Raw genomic sequence first — 20,499 nt, 5'->3', positions numbered from 1 at the left:
TGAGAATGTTATCAAATCTTAAGAGTTTCACCAATCCCATCATTCCAATTGCTAAAAAATTGTCTGCTTAGTCATTTTTTCCATGAACATTTATGCTTCTTTTATATATATATATTTGAATTCCAGAATTTCAAAGGCCTATAACTCTTACAGTGTAAATGTCTGAATAAATGAACAAACAATACCAACTTAAATTTGTCCTTTCTGTTACAAATCACAGTATGTTTAAGAAATGACTGCAGAAGCTATTATTATAGCTGATATGTAATAACATTCTCATTCAAATCTGATATTACTGCTGTTTTGAATAGTTAGATTTACATTGTCTGTTATTTTGCAACCTAAAAAGATGTAACTTTCTGGTGACAATATTAAATCACATTGAAAAAAATAACTCTTAGGGTAGGATTATTCCACATGTTAGGTTCCATACCTCATGATAGAGTAAAAGTTAGCATTTTAGGTTGTCTGGAAAAACTGCTAAGTACTTGTACTTGTTTTGTCACTTTACCCCCCAAATTGTTTAGTTTATATTTACATGTACATAGGTGAACTTCTTCAGCAGTTAAGTAGAACAATATTGTTAAAATTGCAAAGATTTCAGTTGAATGAAGGCTATTCGGTAGAGAAGGGAAATCACGGCTTTGCTGTTAGAATCAGCTTTTAAAATCTCTTTATTTTCTACTTTATTTTGCAATTCAATTGATTTTCCATGGTAAAGAAAGGAATGGGTAGTGCGTATTTTGCCTTATCCACATAGTTTTGTTCTCTCAAAACACTGTCCTTTTGACCTACAAACTTGGATGATCCATTTATAGGGGAACTATGTTTAGGCCTTAAAACAATACAATCACCACAAAACAGGAGTGTCCTAATACTAATACAGATCTCTCAGTATGACTATGAAAATGTCTTTCTCCCTTTATTATTGGTTTGTTAGAGAATCCTGATGTGTTATTTTAGGTCTTTCGAATAACATAATATTATTTTTAAGCACAGTGTCAATACAACTTGTAATGGTGGGTTTTTTCCCTTCATGTGGGCAGGCTTCAAGGGTCAGATCAACCTTTGATCACCATTGCTCTAGTACTGCACTAGTGCTTTGGCATGCCATTATGATCAGGAGGAAAATTAAAGGACAAATGCATTTTTAAAGCCCTTAGCAAAGTACTATACAGCTAACAAAACCTTAAAGGGACAGGATTATTATTATTAATATTGCTAAACTGATCTTAACCCTGGCATTTACAAGTAAAATTATACAAAATTCTATGTAAAATTTAAATAGACATTTATCTTGATTACACAACAACCAGAAATTTGGTATTATTTGATTAGTTTTGGTTGCATGGTACCAAAATAGACAACTAAATATAAGACCTCAAGAACTGAACAAGTTTAAAAAAAAATTCAGTTAAGGAATAATATAAATAAAATTCAGTTGAGGAATAATATAAATACAATACATAAATATAATGAAAAACATTATTTTGGAGTACAGTTTTATCATTTTCTTTCAGATTTCAAAGACTTGACTAGAGTTGCCAAATTGACTAATCTGGGTTTTGCTTCCCCTACTTTCCACTAAATTCCTCTGATAGAAAAGCTAATGAAAAATTAAATGATTCAAAAGCTGGCAGCATGAGGGAAAAACCAGTGAGGGGCCTAAATAATTCTCTCCAGAATAATCAAAATCTGGGTATGATCATAGAAGATGAACAGGAGAATACAATTTCATTTCATCACTTAATTTTACAAATTTTCTTATATTAATTTAATACTTTATTCTGGAAGACTTCTTTGAAATACTTAGTTGGTATTAAGTATCTAATGATTTCCATTTTGATTACTTTATAACAGTAAGGGAATTGATACCTAAATAAAATCTAAATTTACCTAAAGATTGCAATTTGTCTGAAATTTCTATGCAGAGAAAACAAACAAGAAGAAAATTTCCCATCATCTATGTACAAACTGATAAGCATACATATTCTTTATCCAAAGTATTCTTCACAGTGAATTAAAAAGCAAAAACCAAATCACATCAGCAAATTTTTGCTTAATTTGATCACAAATACGTTAAGTCAAGAAATCAGTTGAAAGTTCCAAGATTTAAAACTATCCCTTCCGTCTGTCATTACTATAACAGAAGTTTTGGGTTAGGGAAATGCAGAATTTAAAAAAAAAATGCAACCTTTAAAAAGCTTCTTTACTACAGTCATTTAAAAATTCATTTTTGAATTGTTTTGATGTAATTTTATGGAAATGTGGCACATAATTTTTAAATAAGTTAACAAAAATTAAACTGGCTCAACTTTAAGTTCAAACACTATTGCAATACCAATGATGCATTCCATTTTGCAAAATAACTCTCACTCTAACAGTGAATAAATCAAAATGCAATTAATCTTAGGAGAACTTTAAGTATCAACGTTTATCCCATGGACTCAACAAGAGAAATGGTAATTAGGTATAAAAAATACTAGCAACCTACATTAGCATTCACAAATATTACCAAGGCTGAAAAGACCCCAACTCATTTTATATATTTTCATGTCCCCTTGATACCATCTTTTGAAAATAAATGCTTTCCGTGACTTACCCTACCCATTAGAAATACTTCTGGCAACCCCTCCCTTTTCTTTTGACTTCAAAAAAAGTTTTAAAGTTAAAGTAAAAAAAAAAAAGTTTTAAAGTTTTTTTCCCCACCCCACGGACTTTCCCATCTTTGATTCTCTGCCTGTCTCAGCCTTCCTGCCCCTTTCTTTTTTCCTCCATCTCTAGAACCTCTTCCTTTTCTTATGCCCTAAGGTTCAATCCTTCAATTTCACCTTACATCTTTTAACAATTGCTCCTCTTAGAGTAAGGGGTTCTTAACCTTTTTTGTCATAGACCCCTTCAACGAATGGTATTTTTAAACACACAAAATAAAATACTATACATTCAGATTTGGTAATCAAAGATTAATAGTAACTCATTTTTATATGGTACTTTAGGGCTTATCAAGTAATTTCCTAACAATCACTCAGGTTAGTGAAAGTAGCATTATTTCCATTTTTGCAGATGAAGAAACAGCTCAGAATAGAAATAACTTGCCCAGAGTTACAAAGCTACACATGTGAGAGCCTAGCCCTAGATTATAATCCAGATCTTCTAAAATCTGTACCTTTTCTATCCATCATATCACAAAGAAAAAACAAACTAGAAAATAAACATTTTACTATTTATTAGAGAAATTGTTTTATTACCTTAAGTCAATAATATTCCACGAGCCCTATCATTATTTAGAAATCCATGATTTCTAAGTATTACAAAGAGATGTAACAGCAAATTTAAAAGGAATAGGAAATAGATAAAGCTTGATATAAAAATACACAGGGATCAATGACTGTAGTTTTATGTTCCAATTAACTTGACTACTACTATGGCTCTTACTTTCAGATGTATACTAAACCATTTATGATCTAGGTCTAGTGCAAAATCCTGGCACACCAAAGCCAAGGAGACCCCAGTAAAGGACCACAATCCAAAAATATGGCAAACACCCTTTGTTAAAAAAAGATGCTAGAGAACATCCAGAAAAACCGTTTGCTTAGAAATTTATCAAGTAGTTAGAAAAAGGTTAAGAATGCATTAACCTTTCTCATAAAAGTGTCTGATGTGAACAGACCCTCTAGTATGCATGAAAATGGATAGCCTTCTATCCACTAGTAGGGGCACAATACCCACCCAAAAGATCCTTTTTTGGGTAAAAAGATTGAAGAATGAGAGAGTTAAGTTGGCTTTTGAGGAGCCAATTAAGAAAACCAAGTGTGGATTATACATATACTAATAAAAAGAAAAGAAAAAAAATAAAATAAGTTAACTTGGGATTTCTGGCTATCAGTCTGAAGAAGCACTAGTTTATTATTATGGGCCCTTAAAGGTTACTTTAATTTTCACTTAAAAACTCTTTCTCCTACCAATCACTAAAATCTAATGCCCTGGTCTAGTTTTACCTTTTAAGTGTAGAACAATAATCTAACTTTACTTAATGAGTCATCAAAACAAGATTACACTGAGAAAATATACCCAGGTAATGGAAAAGCACCTAAGCATTAAGTTTTCTTTTACTTAAAAGTCATGGTGCAACATCACTGAGAATAGATATAGTAATCTGACATCTGGGTTTCATTTAAAGATTTATAATTCACTCAAAGGTTATGTGAAGATGAAATGACATTAAGATTAATTTGCTAAGTGGTTAACAAAATTTATTTCTAGGTGGCATTGATATTGGGTAAACTTTTGTCTGGAATGACTCCAGTATAATTAACAAGTTTCTCAAAAACTAAGGGAACTGGAAGAGATGTCTGTTTCTTATCCTGTAGGAGGATGTGTGCATCTATGGGGAAGGAAAAAGGACAGATTCTTCCTGTTTTTCCAACTCTTGGTGCTTACCAAGACATCTACTCTCCAGTGACATGCACAATAAAAAAATTTTAAGTGGCTATGCTGCTCTTTTTAAAAAGTGACGGAAGCATAAGATAACTACTAAACTTATGTTACTAAATATATCAATAAAGAAGATTATATTGATTTGGTCCCCCCACCCCCCTTTTTAAATGGTAAGTCAGTCAGCAGCTAGCTTTTAAAAAGTTAAAAAGAAAAAGGAAGGCTACTAGTCTATGATCAAGGATCTTTTAAGAGCAAATTTCACAAATCAGAAGTTGAAACATAATAAACCTCTTTTTATGGAAATGATAAAGGGCTGAGAGGATCACAGAATACTTACACATAAGAATGCTTGTTCAATTGAGGCCAACAAGTTGTTATCACATAGTACCAGTACAGCCTATCTTAATTTGTTATAACCTAGGAAAAAACAGAAGAGATTTAAAAATAAAAGCTTCATAGAAAATGGATCATTTAATATCTTGCTTATGTTCCAGTCTGATCTATATTCTAAAAGGTCTTAACACAAATCTTTCTATTTTCTAGTCCTTAATACATCACAGTACAATTAAAAAGATATCATTTTTCTACTAATCGTATCTTTTGTAAAACTAAAAGATATATAAAATTTACATATTAAGATTGAAGCTTGGCAGGAACTAGAAATTGGTCTACTAATAATTCGGAGAACTACAAAAAGAAAAAGGAAAACGTCTAAGCTTGAAGATAACAACAACATGGCAGATGTTCAATTACCATTTTGTGTTACATCAAATAAATATGAATTTGATTATATATTGAACACATATACAAAACATCTTGTTAAAAGTTAATCATGGCCAACGTATCTGCAATCTGCAAATACCTAAAAATCTACATATTATGTGGTCCTAAAGTTATGACCGATAGTACTAGATAAAATTGGGATTTAACTTTCAATTTGTAATTAAGATATTTAAGATATTGCAAATATAAGGGAGCCATAATAAGAAAACTGTTTCATTGTTGATCTTCTACCTGCAACAATGAAAAAGGATTGTTAGTACATCAAGGCTGGAAATTTCACCTGTCTTCAGGATTAAAAAAAAAAAACAACAAAAACTTTTAAATTAGCAAGTCAATGAGGACACGGTTATAGTCTGATATCTGTATGGTTCAGTCAGTTTTACTTTTCTAGTGCTAGACTTTTCAACACTCCTCATAAACAGCTATCCTGTAAACATTATACAAAAGGTCAGAAAGTGGAAGCATTAGAGTAGATTTGTTCACACCCCAAGTAGGTGATTTCATTGCGGGGAGGGCGCCTCAGTTTCCTTACCTGTAAAATTTAGAGTATCAGACTAGTTCTATATCTTATAATACTGCCTTACAGCTCTTTTATAAAACAGGAATATACTGATGTAAAAATATTTTTATTTTTAAAAAAGAAAAACACTAAATAAAATGGAAAAAAGTTTGGTGTTTCAAAATGTAAAGCATCTAAATAACTGATTCCACCCTTTCGCCCTGCAGTTCACATTATACTGTTTGGCACTGTCTAGTCATGGGCACAATATACTAAAATGTCCCAAATAACAAGGATGGCAGGGAATTTGGCCCAAGGCATATTCACTCCTGCAAGGGAAAAAAAATCTGATTAAAAACAACCACAACACTTCTTTCAAAGTATATAAAATGACCTGCAAAATGTCTGAATTTTTGCAACTGGCTTATGTTACAGTACATTTAAATCTGTTGGCATTTGAAAAAAAAAAAAAGACCTAAAAAGTGATTGACCTTTATTATATGGAAAAATCTTCCTTTTAAACTGGAATAAACATGGAAACAATGCAGTTTTATTTAGAGAAAAAAAATACTCAATTTTATGGTACAGATCATTAGATTTTAAGCCAGAAGTAACATTAGAGACCATCTAGTATAATTCCCTCATTCTACAGATAAGGGATAATAAAGGAAATACAAATACTGCATCTTTGAATGTCCTTTAACATGTTTATTTTCCTGGTCTAGTTTTAAGGCAGTTTTGGGTGTACAAATGCAATATAACAGCTGCAAGGATTTGTGTCCATACTTCTTATTCTTACAACTCTATAAATACTGAGTTTATCAGAAAAGGTTTCTTTTATATTTTTTCAAGGAACTTTATGATTTGGATTTATCTTGAAAATAATTGATACAGTATTAATGAAGAACATGAAAAAAACTGCAATTTTTAAAAAAAATATGCTATTTTAAATACCAAGATTTTAAATTGTGTCATAAAGGAAGCTGTTGGTATTACAAAATTTTATTTGTAATTTGTCCATAATCATTTTTTACCTTACATCAAGAAATATATAAAAAATCCCATACTTTTCAGAAATTGAATTTATAATGGAACTTTCTATGATTTAGTAGGAAAAATTTTATGAAACTACTGAGATATAAATGATTATATAAATCCCAAGTGCTATCAAATTATTAGCCAGTCAAGAAAGATTAAGAATTCTAAAACCAGAAATTTAGATAAAAGTTGTACTTAGATATTAAAATTTAACCTGTACAAATCCTTCAATGAACCTGTAATTACACTAGAGTACGTACTCATTCTATAAGGGCAGATCTTAAATGATGCACACTTTTTCACACAATTCTTCCCCCATGGCTTTAGGTAAATAACTGATTCTACCTATTGTGCTGAAGACTTTTTTTCTTTTAGAAAAATTTTACCATCAATGTCAAGTATTGCTAGAAAAGAAGATAGGCTTATTATGTAGTAATGAAGAAAAAGATAAAGTTCTAATTTAAATATTGCACTTTATATATTGTATCAACACTGCGGCAGAATGCAGGCATTCAAAAATCAAGCATACAGGTTTCTACTTGTAAAAACATATTAACTTATTCTTTTCCATCTGGTATTACACCACTCAGTTTTCTTCAGCTCCCTTAGCTCTGTGATGCTGGTACACATGCTGGCAAGTACATGAATGCACTGCTTCTGCAGTTAAGATGGTAGATGAAATCAGGGAAGATGTATCAGAATTCAAGGGAGATGCAAAGTTGGCCACTATGGCACTTAGGCTAAAAGTAGAAAAGACTCCTATGTGATGCTGTATTTCCTTGACTCACCCCACCCTGGTCTTCTGACAGTTGGAACCTAAATCTGGGTATCAACATAATATTAAATATTTTTTCTCTAACAATTTCCTCCTAATATCAATGCTTATTTCTGCAAGGTAGTTCTAAAAAGGCACAAAAGAAATTAAAAATCACACAACAAATTACAGAAAGAAAGTAATTAGTAAAGTCTTCTTGCATTTTGTATTTAAGTGGGAAAATACCTTTACACAGAGATGTTTTGTCATTTATGGTAATGAATAAGCTACCAATAGTACCACTACAGTGTACAATAGTATTTTCTGTGAAGAATAATTTCCTCTAAGTTAGTATAATCTGTATATGCTTATGGGTATTTGATTCCGTCTCAGGTTCTCAGCAGCTAATGGGGTAGAGAGCCCCCTATACCATCACTCCTGCACACTAACGTTTTTAATGTTCAGCAGTTGACAAAAAGCAGCGATTCCCCAGCCCTTTCCCAGCTTCAAGGGGGCATAAACAAGGACTGGGATGATGTGCTTAAGCAGTGGGCTGGGATACACTGCTGTGTCATGGGGGGGAGGGGGGGAGGAAATACGATTATATTTTTCTGAGTTTTCATTTCCTTTTAATGTTGTAACATGATCTTGAATTGCCAAATTTATACCCAGTTATTAATTCAACTACCTAAACTAAACGCCTCCAAATTTAGCTTACAGAAGTATGAGATGAGGAACTAATGCAAACTATACTGGAGATTTTACCAAGACTTTCTGTGTGAACTTAAACAAGTTCAGGTATCTCACCTACACTTACCTAAAAATATGAATTAAGAGTCCCCACATAAGAAAAAAAAAAAAAACAGCAGGCCCCTGGCACTACAACTTGCAACTCTGATACAGAAAGAAAAAGCAAATTTTGGCCTGCTCTTTTGAAAAACACATAGCTGTTTTAAAAATAAGCTTCAAAATGACACTTCCACTTTTTAATAAGATAGGAACTTAGCTGATAACTCGATATTTATTGATATATAAATGTGAGAATTAAAATATTATCCACATTGTTTAACAGCTACAAATATTGCCTGTCCCAAAAGGTTATACGGTATTAGAAAAAAAAATGAAACATTAAATTTTACTCAATAATTTACATTAATTTAAAGTTGTTCTTAAGAGAATAGTAAATATAATTTTGGCCAGAACTCCTCTGCTCCATCATTACAAAGCAAATAATGCTCAAGTTCACTATAAAAGTAATATGTGTAAAGAACATTAGAAGATAACAGTCTAATTTTAACTATGCCCCCAAGAAATTACACTGCTTATGCTTATTTTCACAGGAGTCATGCATCAAAAATACACACATCCCAAAATCACAGAGAAAACACCAAACTAAAACAAAACCCTAATCACTCATACTAAAGAAAAAATTCTACAGTAAACATCTAAGTATGATTTTTAAAAATTTCTAAAAATGTTTCAAAACACTAATGTATTACCCAAACCTTAACTAGTAGATTAATCAGAAGTCTCAGCAACCACATTATGAAACATGCTGTTTCTTCTCCAAACGATGATCTAGTCACAAAAAAAGCAAAACCAACTCCCAGTAATGTACACATGAATAAAATAAAAGAACAGTAAACATTTTAGCTAGGAATAGCCTTGTGAAAGAAATATTACCTTATAAGCACCTAAAATATTTCCAGTTTATTAATCTTTTCTAAAAAACAAAAACCAAAATTTACCCAAAGTATCACTTAATAATACTTCAGGTGTTAAATTATTAGATATTTTTTCCTTTAAAAAACACACACTATAAATAGAATTTAAAAATGTTTCCCATTGAGATAAAAATAAAAACATGAAGCTAAATGCTTAAAAATAATTTAATGAATTTGCCACCAAGAGCTCCCCTGGGGGAAAAATTAGTTAACATTTTAAAGTTTTACAATAGATGAAACTAAAATTAAAGTAACTCTGCTAATATACTACATATATAGTATTATTCATCAAATGATTTATTGGTACTTCTAGTTTGTTATTGAAATGCTCAGGAAAAGTAATAATTCTGAAAATTATAAAAAAATTCTAATAAAATGCAACCATTTTGACAGGATAACTGCACTTTGCAACCAGTTACGATTTTCTCTGAAAAAGCATGTATGTTGAGAATTCTGAAAACATATGAAATATAAATGATGAAAAAAATTAATGACAAGTATTAGCATGAAAATAAAAATGCCACCAAAACTGCTGACAAATTGTTAGCTAAATAAAGAAGCTTATCTAGTCAAGCAATTTCTAAACTAAAACAGTCACAAATTTATAAAAATATCCCCTCACCCCTTTTAAAAGAAGTATATTATAACCAGCTATACCCTTCTAATGGCCTTTAATCTCCTAAATAAGAGGCATTATTTGTTCAATTTAAGTTTTTCAATCAGGCAAAATTGCCCACAACTAAAGAGAAAAGAAAAAGCAAATACACCTATACAGTTTTTAAAGATCTAGGTAAATAACTAAACTTAAGTTTTTGAAATGTGTGTGCATCAGTGGTTTATGTCTGAAAAGGCAATTCTATGAAGTAGCCCTCGAAGAACATATAATCATTAAAACAGCAATGAACACAACTTATTTGCAAACATTGGTCAAAAATGTCCATTTCCTCTAATCGTTACAGCACTCAAAGGTTCTAAAAATTTTGAATTTAAAAGTGATGTATTAAATCTCGTTGATTCTAAATATTTAGATGATAATATAAAACTTCCCCTTTCTTTTAGATGTTCTTATTCTAATAAGAGACGATATTTATCTGACTTAAGTTTATCATTTGGGAAAATAAATAAAAAATAAAATCAGCTAGTTATACTTGTACATTTCTAGTAAATGAAAAAAAAATCTAAGCATGGGATGCTAATGCTTAATTATGTTTTTGTAATTATATGGGGGGAGGGGAGGAGAAAGAAAAAATTACTTATCTTTATCCCAACCGTCCTCTAATCAAAGACACTTTATTTTAAAAGTCATACAATTTGTATAGCCCATGTGTTTACTACAAGTTTAAATAAAAAACCATTACTATTTACTCATAAAAGTACCTTTATAATATGTTTACACTGATTTCATTTACTCCAAATGTTAAAAGATTGCTTTTCCTGCGTTTAGGAGACTAATATATTGGAAGAAATAACACTCAACAGTGAAAAAAGCACAAAAACCCTCATGAACGCTAAAAATCAAACATATTTTTCATACTGTTTAAAAATGACCAAACAATAAATTTTGTTAGAACAAGTTATACTTCAGTTATCTTAAAATTCAAATTACACCATTTATAAAAATCTAGTTTGGGGATTTCATGTAAAATAAGGTATCAAGAACATTCTGATAAGGAATATTAAAATCTATGACATTATTTGAAAATGTTACTACTTTTGATATAATTTTAACAGTATTATTTAGTGTATTAAAATTAAGAGACTAAAAGTTCCTATTTTGAAAACCCCTGTCATTAGCTTAAATTTCCAAATGTCCCAGACCAAAAGGAAAAGATTCCAGAAAAATAAAAACTGTTATTTAAAAGTTGGTTATTAAATCATTTCCCACAAAATTAAAGGCATGCTATTCAAGATTTAGCACATAAATTAGCATTTGTTAACAATTTGTGATTTTAGCAATTTAAACATTTTGCTCCATGTAAAACTATTATTGCTTAAATGAAAGTGCAGTTTTCAGTTTCAACCAAACTGGCATTCTTGACTAGATCAGGATTCAATATTAATTTCATATCTACTTTTTTAAAAAAACATTATTCTGTTAATTCTATCAATGAGTGTTTCTTGAAAGTTAATTTTGTAGGCTATCTAGAACCCACCTCTCAAAACTACCCAAATATTAATTCCTTTCAACAAAAATCTGTTGTAAACCACAATAGAACTTATTTACAATAAAATAAATCCAAACAAACAAACAAAAAATCACTTTAATTATGCATACTTCCCCCTTTTCACCCCCATTAAAATTTCAGTTGGAGAAACTATCCATAAGAGAATTACTTTGTGGTCAATTTCTTTTAATTCCAAAAAACTGCTTATAAAACGTCAGGTTTTTTAAACACACAAGTTGGCTCCTCAGAGAATCTTTTAATGGAGAGTCTGATTTAAAATTTTCTTCACAACGAAAAGTTAGTCTGCCTAACTTTAACTAAAATCCTAAACTAGATCAATAGTGTAATCATACATAAAAAGCCAAACACAAAATTTTGAGTTTCTAAATAATGAAACAACAGAAGTAATAAATTCATTAATCTACCTTAATGTCCAATCTCTTTTCACATAGAATATAGGGGTTTTCAATCACAGAAGTTAAGTTGTTCTCCAGAATCAGTTCTCCTCTATAGAAAGGTCAGAACCTGCAATAAAAATGTCATGTATTATAGTTCGAAGACACTCAACAGATTTCCGACACCCACAGTTCTGTAGTTGATCCTTAAACATAGATGTAAGGTCATCAAAATGACCCTCACCTTGCTTATGTTCAGGGGAAGTCCTAATGTGAAAATATTGCTCTTTTTAAAGACTAGCTGATTAGAAACACCTGTGATATGCTCTTTTATCATCAGAAGTCTCTTCAAATCAGATATATGTTTCTGCTTTCATTTCTTCCTACAACATTCATTTCAGAAAGTAGGAAGGGTGGGAAGAAATAGGAGGAATCTAACTATTGTATGGCTAAATAGGGCACTTCCACAACTCCAATAAAGTTGTGAATTTGGATAATTGCAATTACTTCCCAAGATGTGTTACTCTTGAAAATGTTAGTTTACACCTTTAAAAAAAAGTTTGATAATTTTAGAGTGGCTAAACAGCTCTTCCTAAAATACACCACCCCTTAAATTGCTAAAAGGATGGTGGTGTATTTGAGACAAATTGTTTAATCAACTTCATCCCTAAATTATCAAACTTTTAAATAATGATACGAATATAAACTAATGTTATCCAAACTAGCATTTACTATATAGTCTTATATAATAGTCCTTAAAATCCAATTTTGAAATAAAGCTTAGAAAACAGAAAACATAATTGTAGGGCCATAGTATGAGTCCATTCAATCAAAACTTATACAAAAAAAGATACTCTTATTTACCAGCAAGAAACAGATTTGAAATGATTATTTGGCCAAATCATTTTGGTATGTCTCTTGCTAAGAATGATGTGACCAAATGTACATCTCCCATTTAACATTTATTATTTAGCTTTCTGATGTCCCAATGACAACAGATTTTAAATGCTATTTTTATATTATCAAAGAATGATGGCAAATATTAGTTAACTAATTAAAGTGAACTTTAGTACTTGAAGTTTTCTGTTTTCCCTTAAGAAAAATCATCTTTATTTCTCAAGATTTTTAAAACCTTCCTTCAAATCCAACATTTGTCCAAAAGATAATCCAAAATATTCCTTCAAAATGCAAATCCTCCAAAGAACCACTAAAATATTTGAATCTACTTAACTATTATCCATATATATATGTATGTATATGTGTATATATACACATACATGTATATACACACACACACCCCATTTTCTTAAGTGAATTTAAAATTATATAAGGGATGCTATTTTTAAAGCAGAATAATCCAAGAAAAAAATTTTAGATCGTTAAATGAGACAATATTATTTTGACAAGGGTAATGAAAGTAGAAGATTAAGCACATTATAAACCAAATATTAATGTCATATGTATAGGGCAAGGGGAAAAGGTGGAGAAGGAATTCTAAAACATAAAGAATCAAATTTCAAGTGTAGTACAAGAATATTGTGCAATTCCACATTCTGTTAGGAAATCATACATTATTTTGTTAAGAAAACACTCTTAAATAACTTCTCACTGTTAAGAAAACACCTTCATAAACTACAAGTACAAAGTTTTCCATTTAACTTTTATTTCTATTGGGAAGAGTATTTCTAGGTGATATTTTGGGATTTGCTTCTGAACAAATGCAGCAGTAATGGGGGAGATTAAAATTTCGAGCAACTTTCTTTGGGACAGCACAAATAAATATTTTCTCTGCTTGTTTCTTAGTATATGAAATATCCTGAAGCTTTATTAAAAATTCTATAATAGAGTCCTGAACTTTTTCACTAGACATATCTGAACCCTGCAAATTCAAATATCTGTGATTTGTCTTTCAAAAGGTTGATCTTATTTTAGATATTAAAGCAACTTAGTGAGGGCCATATCTATTTCCCTCATTATTAGGAAACATGGTGATTGAAAAAAATCCTCAGAGATAAATACAACAAATCAAATTGAAATGTGAATGTGCATGAACACAACACAAATTATTAATACTGATAAACCTGGCATTCATGTGTTACTTCTCCAAAATAAGAACTAATTGTAAACGGACTTAATAAACTAAAATTAAACAGAAACATTGCTTGAAAATTCAAAATTCCAATACCTGAATAAAAGTGTAGTTTTGCTTTGGAACTCTTTTGGTCCTAAAGATTGGGGATAGGGGAGGAATGTCAGGGGAGGATGGACTGAAGAAATGAGATAAAAATCTGTATCATAACTGCTTCTAAAAACCACATTTCCATTAAATCTCTAATAAGACATGGTTATTTAACATGTTTCTTTCAGTAAACTCAGACAAAGTCATATTGTTCTTTCTAGAAAGGGTTAAACAAATCAATACATGTGTGGATTTAAGCTCCATTAAACAAAGACAGAAGTCTTGACACAAGGGCCAATTTCAAGTAACAAACTAAAACAGTTCTACAAATAGTGACAAAATTTTGTAAATTCATGTTCTAAAGAACATGATTTAAATTAAAATGTAAAAAAAGGAAATTGGCTATTTTGAATTTGCTATAAACCATCGAATGCAAAAATAAAGTTTACACTAGATCTTTTAGCACATTCTTCCTTCCTTATAATTTATTCTACAAAAATTTCTTTCTGTAGGTTACATTTTATTATGACCGAAGTCACTACAAAAGAAAACTCCAAACAAAGGGCTTCATAACACCCTAAATGGAGGCAGTCACAAATACAGCAAAAGGAAAAAGTTTGAAAAACAAAGTGTTTTTGGTTTTGCCATAGGCTGTAGTATTGATTATTAAAAAATCATTTATTAAGGTGACTAGAAAAACATGCAATGCAATACAAAAGTCTACATACATAAAATGTTAATATCGTAGCAAAAGAAAAGAATTATATTTTTTCCAATGAAAAAATAAATTTTTTTTTGATCTTGCATTACATTTGCGTTGGGGGTGTGTGCTTTCTTTGCCTGCCCACTGATTAGCACAGTATCTGGCAAATAGTAGGCACTTAATCAATGCTTGTTGCTTGACTGAATGGTTAAGAAACTAAAAATACTTTTATAAATAAAAATATTTAATAATTATAAAGTTATATATTCTGGCAACCCACAAGATACTAAGCACCCTAATAATTTACTCCCACTACAAGTAAACAGAACATTAAATAAAAAGTAAAACCAATCTATTATCACAATATAATAACCACGATTATTGGCAGAGTACTCTATGTTCATGTATACTAATAAATAAAACGCCATTCCATATAGAAATAAAAGTGTATTAAGTAGACACTTAATTTACACCTGTTGGAATACAAGTCTACTTATCACAAAAATTGAGTCAAGTTTCACTGTTAGCTAAAAATCACAATAAAGGAATCATTAAAATATAGTTATTTTTATTATCATTATCAATTAACACCCATTTATATATTGAGTTCAAAAACGATGGTTTTGGTGCATCTGGAATCCATGAAGTTATTATTACCTTTTTCATGTGAAGGATTTTCTAAACACTAAATAAATTTAAATAAATTTAAAATAAAGACATTTTATGGTTAAATTTGACCAATATTATTAAATCTAACATTTCCTTTCCTCTAAAACTCTCATTACAGCTTTAAAGAAAATGGAAAGTAAAAAAACGAATTTATGACCCACATCCAATTCTAGTGAGTGATCATTTAATATTTTCAGTCCCTAAAATTTATTTTGAAGGTAATCCCTCCTTCAGCGAGATACTCTTTAAACTATCCAACTTAGAAATGAAAAATACACAACACTCTTATAAACAAAGCTATTAGTCTGATTTTCAATTTATCAATATGGATGTCATAAAAAAGTATTTCGCTTAAAATATTTTATTTAAAAATTACTTGTATGTTTTCTAAGAACATATCCTTTACCTAATATGAGAATTTAATAACAAAATGAAAACGTTCCATCAATATGAGTCAAAATATGAAGAAAATCTACCGAGGAAATACAAAAAATTATCTGCACAGCATCTACAGTCACCTGGTTTATCAGTACTTACTACTTTTCTTTGAAAACCACACCCACCTTTCTTTTATCATACCCAACTGAAATGAGAATGACAGTTTCAGAAACAAATTGGAAAATAATATACTTGTAATAGTATTTAAACAAGCACAAATTACTAAAAAATAAAGTTACAAAAGGGAAAAGGACATTTCTAGGTAGTGAATTCACCAAAAGAATGAAATAAGATGTATACATATACATAATGTTTATCTATTATGTGACATAAATTGTGAAACAGCATAAATTCATTGAAAATTAATGGTGGACTGACCAAACCGTGTATTTACTGATATTTTAAATAACGTATCTTTAGAAAAGTTTTACCACCCATGAAATCCTGTAGGAAAAGCTTTTCAGTTTAAAATTTGGCTAAAATACATGTGTACATATATGTATGTGTGTGATTATATATATAAAAATAAAAATTTGTGTATTCAATTACACACAAACAGGATGCTTTTCTCCCAAAGAAAAAAAGATCTAAATAAAAAAAGTAAATAATAAAATAAAGTTTAACTTCAAACATACGTAATTTTTAAAAAGAATGCTTATTTGCTTCATTAACCAATGAAAACTAAGGTTTCAAAATAAAGTCCTAAACGTGTTGCCTTAGATTACTATTTTGTAAAGTCATGGTCTCTACTGTTTTACTTTAAAATCACAAACTTTAGATAGCTGGAAAACCCTTTTAAAAACGATTTTAAACTTTCACACCATTTTTCGCTGGTCGCCTTCTCTTAATTAGTTATTTCCAAGTTACAGGAATCCTAAGTAAAATTTACAGGTTGGCCCAGGGACAGGGGAAATCGAAAATACCACCATCCAGTTCAACCTTCAAACTCCCGAACCGCTTCTTGCCAGCCAATCGGGGGGCAAGAGACAGATATACCCTCCAGTCCCGTGGTTTTTTGGGTCCAGTACCACAGAAAATTTGAAAATCACCAGACTAATTTCTCCCTACGTTTCTTTTTTTTGGAAAAGGCCAATTACCAAGGCCAGCCCCCCCCCCCCTCGCGCCCCCCCCCGGGGCACAATCCATATAGTAATTCCGGAATAAACCCCATCTTCCATCCGATCCCCAGCTAACAGCGCGTGAATTGTGTTTGCAGTGCATCGTTATTCCCCTCGTGAACAACCCAATAACTGAAGCAAAAGCCCTGTTCCCTGGGCGAGCGCCCCACATGCCAAGGACTCGCCGCCAGAGAGGGGTTAATCACGCGATCTGGAGGAAAGGGGGTGCAAGATCTTGAACACGTATCCTTACTCAAAGAATTTCACAAGGTCCATTAGGAATAAAGCGTTGCATAAATGAAGTTAAAGCAATCACCACGGCCACTCATGAGCTGTTGATCAGAAAGGTCCTGAAAACCAGCGGAGAGCCACCTCCAAAGACTAAGCCCGGACAAGTAACACTTCCTCACCCCACGGAGACACGCGCGCTCGCCCTCCACCAGAGATGAAGGTGGGCAAAGCATCCCACTGTCCGAGGGAAGACTTTTCGGGGGAAACAAACGCTTGGCAAATCGCCTTTTCTCTGCCTGCGACGTGTTTAGGAACAGAAGTAAACTAGGTCCGAAGAGAAAGGAGGGGGCTGCACCCCCGAACCTCACCCCTACCGTGATAACAAAACCAAACCCGACAAACCGCAGGAGGGAACAAGAGGCCGGAGCAGGGGTGCCACCTCCGAACCCCCGCCCCCCCGCCACAGGGGAAATTAGGCGCCGTTACAAGTCCCCTCCCTGCCAGCTCCCCGAACTGGGCCGGGGTCAGCGGCTGCAGGGCGTCCAGCCCTCCCTTCGGGACGTCCGGAGCCGGGCTCGCGAGGAGGACCAAGCGTCCACCTGGGCAGTGGGCAGTCGGCTATGCCCACTGCCGAGCCTCCGGACACCGGTTGCTCAGGCTTTTGAATTCCCCCCCACCCCCAAGTTTCCTGTCTCGAGGAGGAGTGGGTCAGGGGACCAAGACAAGGGCGCGAGGCTCCAAGCTCCTGGGAACTCCGAAATGCGGTGTCCGGGCGAGTGCGCGGCGGGAGAAGCGCAAGGGCACACCCCGCGGGCCGCTGTCAAGGAGCGCGGCCAGCCGGACCAGCCGCCCCCGCCCCGACTCCCCCTCCCCTCGGCTCTCGCGGAGGAGCAGGGATGACAGATCCCACGGCGGCCTCGGCGCGACGGCCGCGGCTGAGCCGGGTCCCGCTCAAACTAAGCTCCCCTCCCCCACCTCCACTTCTCCCTCTCGCGCCACATCTCACCGGCCGCCGCCCAATCTCTCCCGCCCAGGTTAGCCCCGGTTCCCGGGCTGGGGGAATTTTCCCGTCCTGGGTGAGGGCGGATTCTGCGCCCTTTCCCCAGAGCCCCCTCCCCCTCTGCCGCCGCTGCCGCCTCCCTAGTGGCGTTCCACCGTCTCCTCAGCTTCCTTACCGATGGCGCTGGCCTCAAAGAAGCTCCCTGAACCACCTCCATCCGCAGAAAAATTTTTTGGATTTTTTGGTGATTTTTCGGCGGGTTCTCCATGGGGTTCTCCACCCGGACCAGAGTGACCAGTCTCTCCCGCTGAATTGATGCGATCAGGCATCACTCGAAAATGGCGCCGAAAGCGCAGGGGCTCCTCATTCAAATTCGTTAGAGCCAACCCCGCCGCCCCGGGGCATGCCGGGAACGCGGGCAGCTACTACTGTCAATACCTCTCCCCTCAACCCTACCCCCTCCACTTTCCCAACAACTTTTGCACATGCGCAAAACCCCACCCAACTCTCCACCCCCTCCCTCGAGCCTTTTACACATGCGCGTCAAACTCTTCGCGCCCCCCTTCAACATCCCTTAGTTGCTGCGACGGCGCATGCGTCCTCTCTCACGCCTCTCAACCGCAGAGATCTAGCCAACTGCTGCAGCAACGCAGCAACCGTCTGTAGGTACTTTGGCGTTTAATGAACTGATCGGAGTAAACAAGTGTGGTTTAGGATAAAGGTAAAAGAAAACCCTTTAGAGACGCTCCGAGCAGGAGAATGCTTTTAAGACTGTGTGTATTTACGATGCGATGAGTGTGTTTGCGTCTAAGCACATCCGTCCGCCCCTGCGCTGAAGCCGGCTCGGACGCGTGCTGCCCGAAGCCACAGTCCGAGCGGGTGCTCGTGGCATCTCTAGATAGGATTTAGGGGGTTTGGAAGGAATGGTTTTTGAGGGCCAAGTGCCTCCTTCCCTCCTCCAGGCTGCCCGTGTGTACGACGCACTGTTCACCAGAGACTTCGCTTGGATTTAGAAATCCCTTGCTCGTTAACGCAATTATTACTATTGACTACACTAATAAAAGTCGAAGTGAGCAAGCCCTTGGTAAAAGCTCAGCAGCACTCAGAACAGGGCTGAGTTTCAGGCCTACCGCGGGGTATGCACTATGGAATAAAAAGGCCCTCTTATTTACCTAGGTTCTCTTTGTTCCTTTAAGTAATGTTGCAGCGGAAACCTCCCTGGGTCTGGGTCAGAGGACAAGGATGGCTCCAACACTTATTACTCGTGGGTACGTCGTGGCTTAACCTCCCTAAACCTCAGTTTCCACAATCTGTAAATGAGAGAGTTTGGCTCCTGAGAGCCCTTCCTGCTGTGTATCTATGATCCTATGATTTGGTCATCCCAACCTTTTAAGAACGTCCTAAGGTGTTTCTGGCTAGTTATTTGCCAAGCCAAGTGATCTCTTCCACTCGCCCATTCTCCTTTGCTAAATCATAGATTTGGCACTGGGAGGCATGTCAGAGGCCATCTAGTTCAACTTCCTCACTTTTCATTTGGTTAACTTTGCTGTAGCTGGCTCCTTCCTGAGATTTTAAGGTTGCTTCTGACCTCTGATTTTTTCTTAGCTTAATGTTACACATTTCTTTACACACTATCCTGTTTCTTATAAGGATGTACCATCATCCTCCTTGTTACTCTGTTCTGTCAGGTCAGTCACATTCTCAACTCTTTGCTTTTCCCTCTCCCCCTCTGTTGAATTAGTTTTGAGTCTTGATTTTATCTCTACCTCTCATAGGCATTCCCTTCTGTCTAGTTCACAGCCCCTACCCCACTTCAGGCTCTCATCATCTTTCCATACATCACTGCCATGTCCTTCTAATTCTCTGTTCTAATCCTCTCTAGTTCTGTTTCCAGTCTATCCTCTTTCCAAATCTATGCTTCACAAAACAGTCAAATTTGTCTTCTTGAGAGGTTTGAACCCTCATCCCCCTGTTCAAAACTCTGGAATGGCTCCTTATTTCTTCAAGGATATACCCATTTCTCAACCTTGTATTAAAACCTCCCACAATTGGCTGGCTCTCATCTTTCTGGACTAATTTCACATTATTCCCCTTTACAAGCTCCACATGTTGGCTAGCTGGCTTACTAGCTGTTTACAGAACTTTACATGCTATCTTCTAATACCAACTTGTCTTTGCACAACTGTCCTCCAGGCTTGAATGCATTTCTTCCTCACCTTGGTCTCTTACAATCCCCAGCTTTATTCAAGCTCACCTGCTACCTCCAAGAAGAAGCCTTTCCTCATTCTCACCAGTTGTTACTACAGGCTTCTTCCTGAAATTACTTTGTCAACAGCCAATACACATTTATTAAGTGCCTGCTATGC

General features: G+C 34.4%; 1 long non-coding RNA gene across 3 annotated transcripts in view; it reads right to left on the bottom strand.

Moving 5' to 3' along the window:
• Positions 1-20,499, bottom strand: part of LOC118839101 — a 99,328-nt gene that overhangs the window by 27,633 nt on the left and 51,196 nt on the right. For all 3 annotated transcript variants that reach the window (XR_005009608.1, XR_005009610.1, XR_005009609.1), the window contains exons 4-5: positions 11,826-11,925; positions 4,775-4,854 (exon numbers count right to left, since the gene is read on the bottom strand). This is a non-coding gene — a long non-coding RNA (uncharacterized LOC118839101). The remainder of the gene's footprint in view (positions 1-4,774; positions 4,855-11,825; positions 11,926-20,499) is intronic.

Source organism: Trichosurus vulpecula, chromosome 2 (genome assembly GCF_011100635.1).
Source record: "Trichosurus vulpecula isolate mTriVul1 chromosome 2, mTriVul1.pri, whole genome shotgun sequence".
Classification (NCBI taxonomy): Eukaryota; Metazoa; Chordata; class Mammalia; order Diprotodontia; family Phalangeridae; genus Trichosurus; species Trichosurus vulpecula.
This window is presented reverse-complemented; position numbering and strand designations above follow the sequence as displayed.